Genomic DNA, 7,174 nt, shown 5'->3' with positions numbered 1-7,174 from the left:
TATATATACACACACACCCGTACACATATACACAGCAGTATCACCTATATAACGTATATACACATCAGTAGCAGTATTCACTATATAATGTATATAGACTGCTATACATACATTATAGGTGATACAGTGATTATATACAGCAGTATCACATATATAATGTGTATATATATGTCTATATACATTATATAGGAAATACCGCTATTGATGTGTATATTCGTTATATAGGCCATACTGGTGTGTGTGTATATATACACACACACGTACATATATACACAGCAGTATCACCTATATTTAACGTATATACACATCAGTAGTAGTATTGCCTATAGAATGTATATAGACTGCTGTATATACAATATATAAGTGATACTGGCTGCTTCTGTATATAATGATAGTATCACCTATATAATGTATATACAGCAGTCTATATACATTCTATAGGCAATACTGCTACTGATGTGTATATTCGTTATAGTTGACACTGCGGACGGTGTATTTATATACACACACACACAGCAGTATCACCTATATATAACGTATATACAGTAGCAGTATTTCCTATAGAATGTGTATAGATTGCTGTATATACATTATATAGGTGATACTATCATTATATACAGCAGTAGCAGTATATATAACGTGTATCCAACATTTGCAGTATCATCTGTGTAATGCATAGACTACTTCAGTTTCGTTATATAGGTGATACTGCTGTATATAGTCGCAGTATCTATCTATATAATCGTCTAAGGGTCACTTCCGTCTGTTTGTCTGTCATGGAAAGCCGGCCACGACTAATCATCGACAGGCACAGTCCGGCCACGAATTGGCCCCTCCCTACACCCCTCCAGTCAGTGCCCCCATAGCGGTTTAGCAGTCCGTTAAACGGACTGCGTTACACCGTGGCATAACACGGTGTAATGCAGTCTGTTACCGCTGCTATTAACCCTGTGTGACCAACTTTTTACTATTGATGCTGCCTATGCAGCATCAATAGTAAAAAGATCTAATGTTAAAAATAATTTAAAAAAAAAAAAATCGTGCTATTCTCACCTTCCGGTGCCTTTCCCGCTGCTCCTCGCGACGCTCCGGTCCCAATATATTTAATATATGGAGGACTATGTGGAGTGTATAATACTAAATGGAGGACTGAGGAGTGTATTATACTATATGGAGGATTATGAGCAGTGTATTATACTATATGGAGCACTACGAAGAGTGTATTATGCTATATGGAGCACTATGAGGAGTGTATTTTAATATACGGAGCCTGAGGAGTGTATTATACTATATGGAGGACTGAGGAGTGTACAATACTATATGGGGGACTATGGGTAGTGTATTATACTATAAGGAGGACTATGGGGGTGCATTATACTTCTTATATGTCTCCCCATGACTTCTATGTTAGCTCCTGATGAGTATAATGGTTTATTTTCTTTTATACATTGCATAACAATGGCAGTACGGGGGACAAATATATGCCAGGATGCGGCACTGGATAGTTATGCAACTGAGGTCACACTATACAACTTTGCAATAAAGCTATAGTGTGCAAAATTAATAGGGAAAATGTGAATTTGGGTGGAAAATATTTTGGCATGGTGGGGGGGCCCCATTTGAAAGTTCGCACCGGGGCCCATAACTTTGTAGTTACGCCACTGTACGCAGTTATATACCATACATGCCAGAATCACCACTAAGGCCAATAATTGGCTGCGGGTACTGTTCCATCATGGGTGGATGGCTAGCAAGCAGCATAAATCCTCTCTTGAATCAAGAAATCCCAACTTTATTGTCACAAATGAAAAAAATGTCATAAAAAAAGATTAAAAAGTTTATGTCACCCTTTTGTCGATAGAGAGGGGTGTAACTCGTAAGCAGACACTTTTATTGGCAGCTTATTTCCTTTGAGAACAAAAGGATTGGGCATGTTGGACTCCAATTGCTCCATTCCTCTCTCCTCCAACATCTGCAGTTGTTATCATTGGAACTTGGAAGCTCCCATAGTTGACTGGAGTTCAGCGACATTAATCTAGTGTGCATGCTTATTTCCAAATCTGCAGTCATGCTAAGTGGGCATTAGCAGTAACTAACAGATCTTCTGACCTTCGGTTACATTCCATCTGTGAGCAGTGTTAGACCACATGAACAACATAGAGCACGTGAGTTGAGGGAGCCCAGTGCCAAAAGGTCCACCAAATACCCAGTTGGTATTCCCTTTCCCAAAATCCACTTTATAAGCATGAAAAAAGTTTGGAGCAGTTGCATGGAGTGGGCTCACACACTTAGCCAGCTACATACCTATCAGACATTCTGAGGAAACTGCTGCAATTAGAGCTAGCTCAGACTGCAGCAGTTTAACTCATTAAATCCTGTGGTGATCTGCGACCACATCATTGGGGTCATCGTTGTCATCCCATTTGGGCTCTCGTGACACTTGTGCATGGTTAACCATGTACTGTATATCAGTGGCTGCGGAACTAGAAGGAGCAAGTTCCTAGCTGTCATGAACCGGGAGTGTTTGGTTGCTCCCAGCTCGTTCTGCAGGGATTTATTTATATCCCATTTCCCAGTTCTAGTTTGGAACTTGCAGCTCTCTGGCGCCATCCTTACTTTCAGGTCGGTCCGGGAACTGCACCTAGGATAATTAGTCGCCAGAAAAGCTGCCTGCTATGTACTGGCTATTGGGCATGCTGCCGTGAGAGTGATATAATTATTCCCAGCTGCAGCCAAGCAATAGTCTTATAAACCCCATTCCGTCACTGCCAGCGTTACCCAACAAGCTCAGTATGCTCTGCTGCCACTAGCTCCTATTCCTATGATTAATAGCGGGTCAGTAGCCAACCCAATCAGTAGCGTAATTTACTTCAGAGGACACTGGAGGTACGTTTTAGAGCAAGGAGGACGAGACTAGTAAATATTATAACTTTTACTCCAAAAAAGATTAGGCAGTGTTTACAAAAGGTATGAAAAGATATTACTAAAATAAGACTATTATATATGTACCTGAACGATCACAAAATAAAAGGGATTAAAGATTAAAGTAAACTTACATTTGTCTTATATAAAGGCTGACCATGCGGCGTGGAGGAGAGGTGACATAAAAATGCATCACTGAGTCTCTCTTTAGCTGGCTCCCTGGGCAAAAAACTAGGGCAAAATGAGCTCCCACTATCGTATACCCCCCTGACCCATGACATCACTGAGTGGGCTGAGTTATGAAAGCACTCCTCTTTTCTAAGCAACCAAAACTTCCTTAATTTCATAACTCAGTGGGGCAAGCTTGTGGCACGACGACATGACCACCATTGATCTTGGTTCAAGAGTAGCGTTCTATTAAGTCTAAACATGACTTAGCTATGTATCTCGGGGAAGCAGTAATGTATTTCTCAGTTTCTGCTGGTATGGGACATTAGAAAAACACTGTGCATATTGCTCTACACTGGCATGTCCCAAATATGTAACTTTCACACCTATCTCCCTACCTGGGGTCGAATTATTCCCTCTTGAATAACTCTCATGCACAACAGAAAGCACATGGCTGGCAACAAAAAACTGGTGTCCTGCTAATCCCCGAATTCTTGAGGGAGGGAGAATAGAGTCGCACACTGGAGTTTCACATTATAGCTGTATTGTCAGCAGGGAGAAGGAGCTGGGAGGAAGGGGGGTCAAAAGCCCACAGCGTGTCTGTAACCAGACTTAATGGATGTAGCAGAGCTCAGTGTGCGTGATAATAGAGAATCAAATACATCATATTCCTGACACTAGCAAACTCTACAAAGTCACTCATTTTGGTGGAAATCTATCCGAGTCCATCTCCAGTTCTCATAAAAAAAGTATTGTTCCTTGTTTTATATTTTTACATGTATCACACTCCGCTAGTTGATCAGAAAAGAAAGTACAAAAATCTATTATTCACTATATGGGCCACTTAAAAAACATTTTACGGGCCACTTAAAGCACATTTTATAAATATTGAATTGTAACAAACGTACAATTGTGCGATATTAGTAAGTATTCAATGGACCAGTAGTACCTACCATAATGGTGATAAAGACCCAGGCAGGATTATGATTCCTGGTCATTATGATAAATGATTCACGGGCAATGTCTCAGGGCAATGGGTGACATATAGTGACTAGGGATCATCGAACGTGCTCGGTGATACTCGGATATCACTCTAGTATCTGGGTGCTGGGATGTGCTCGGCGCGCATTAGCCGGAGTAGTGTATAATCGGTATGATTCGTCAAACTCAATCTGACAGGTGCCCTGCCCCTATCAAAGTGTACCAAAGTGTGTAACCCCTCCCTTACCCTTGTCTGACGGCTGGTATCCAGCTGTCCCTCCTTGTTTGATTTCCCCTTTTGATATAGTTTGATATAGTTTGATATTATTCCCGTATTTGTAGCTCGAACTTGATTCTGTAAGCTGTGTTTTATTCACAGTGTACACATATAGTGCAGAACTTTGTTTTATAACACACCCAGCTGTTTATTTGTGTCTCTACTGACCATTAACTAAATGATGGTCACCTTATTTACACAAACAGAAAAGACAGATTTTCTCTTTGGGCCTGTAACTGTTATCTGAGGGTCATTTGCCGGGCAGTGTGTTTTATTTATGTTTTTATAACGCACCATGTTTGATATTGTTAATTTGATTCTGGGATAACACATGTTTAATGTCTCAGGCTTATTTTTGTACAAATCCAGGTTGTTTGCTGATCGATTTTTTGTATTTGCTTTCTCTTTGTGCCTGTAGTTGTTATCTGAGGGACCATTTGTTTTTGTATTCGCTTTCTCTTTGTGCCTGTAGTTGTTATCTGAGGGGTCATTTGTTTTTGTATTCGCTTTCTCTTTGTGGCTGTAGGTGTTATCTGTGGGTCATTTGTTTTTGTATTCGCTTTCTCTTTGTGGCTGTAGGTGTCATCTGAGGGTCAGTGGTTTATAAGTGGTGTGTTTTATACGAATATAAAACCAAAGACACGTTATTGTAAAATTTAAAAAGATTTTATTTCTCACAATAAAACAACATCTAAAAGACATTTCAATACTATAAAAATTCTTACAGAATATAAAAAGTAAAAACATTAAATAGTACAATGAACATACATCATTACACTTCTTACAAAATAAATTAGCTTTTTGATAATCCCCTATTAGATGACCGTGGTATATAATTATATCCTAGGATCTGTACGATTACATACGGCATTCTGTACAGAGGTCTCAGGCTTATTTTTGTACAAAGCCATGCTGTTTGGTGAACCCCTTTTTGTATGGCCTCTGCTTTTTCTTGTTTTTGTGTAAAATCTCGGTCAGGCAGGCACGAACACACACACACAACACAGAACCCACACACAACAAACACACATAACATACAAACACACACAACACATACAACACACACGACAAACATACACACACAACATACAGAACACATACAACACATGCGGCACACACAACACACACAACAAACACACAGAACACACACACACAAGAAATAGACATTTAGGACTTATTTATGTTATTATGTTTTTGCACTTTGCCTGTGCTGTCTATAATTTGACTCCTTTTTATTTTTGTATGGCCTCTGCTTTTTCTTGTTTTTGTGTAAAATCTCGGTCAGGCAGGCACGAACACACACACACAACACAGAACCCACACACAACAAACACACATAACATACAAAACACACACAACACATACAACACACACGACAAACATACACACACAACATACAGAACACATACAACACATGCGGCACACACAACACACACAACAAACACACAGAACACACACACACACACAAGAAATAGACATTTAGGACTTATTTATGTTATTATGTTTTTGCACTTTGCCTGTGCTGTCTATAATTTGACTCCTTTTTATTCAAAGACATGAATATGGCCTCTGCTTTTTCTTGTTTTTGTGTAAAATCTCGGTCAGGCAGGCACGAACACACACACACAACACAGAACCCACACACAACAAACACACATAACATACAAACACACACAACACACACGACAAACATACACACACAACATACAGAACACATACAACACATGCGGCACACACAACACACACAACAAACACACAGAACACACACACACAAGAAATAGACATTTAGGACTTATTTATGTTATTATGTTTTTGCACTTTGCCTGTGCTATCTATAATTTGACTCCTTTTTATTTTTGTATGGCCTCTGCTTTTTCTTGTTTTTGTGTAAAATCTCGGTCAGGCAGGCACGAACACACACACACAACACAGAACCCACACACAACAAACACACATAACATACAAAACACACACAACACATACAACACACACGACAAACATACACACACAACATACAGAACACATACAACTCATGCGGCACACACAACACACACAACAAACACACAGAACACACACACACACGCAAGAAATAGACATTTAGGACTTATTTATGTTATTATGTTTTTGCACTTTGCCTGTGCTGTCTATAATTTGACTCCTTTTTATTCAAAGACAGCTAACATATGCAGACTTTTAAAGTTTTTTTACATTTCTATTGGTGTTACATTTCTATTGGTGTTACTTTTGCACATGTATTACTGGATTCTTTAAAAATATGAATATTATCTAGTTTACTTATGTTGCAGTATTTTATTTTCCTGGTGTTACTTTTGCACATGTATTACTGTTTTTCTTGTTTTTGTGTAAAATCTCGGTCAGGCAGGCACGAACACACACACACACACAACACAGAACCCACACACAACAAACACACATAACATACAAAACACACACAACACATACAACACACACGACAAACATACACACACAACATACAGAACACATACAACACATGCGACACACACAACACACACACAACAAACACACAGAACACACACACACACACAAGAAATAGACATTTATGACTTATTTATGTTATTATGTTTATGCACTTTGCCTGTGCTGTCTATAATTTGACTCCTTTTTATTCAAAGACAGCTAACATATGCAGACTTTTAAAGCTTTTTTACATTTCTATTGGTGTTACATTTCTATTGGTGTTACTTTTGCACATGTATTACTGGATTCTTTAAAAATATGAATATTATCTAGTTTACTTATGTTGCAGTATTTTATTTTCCTGGTGTTACTTTTGCACATGTATTA

This window comes from Ranitomeya imitator, chromosome 6 (assembly GCF_032444005.1).
Source record: "Ranitomeya imitator isolate aRanImi1 chromosome 6, aRanImi1.pri, whole genome shotgun sequence".
NCBI lineage: Eukaryota > Metazoa > Chordata > Amphibia > Anura > Dendrobatidae > Ranitomeya > Ranitomeya imitator.
The sequence above is the reverse complement of the archived record's forward strand: the minus strand, read 5'-3'. Positions refer to the sequence as shown.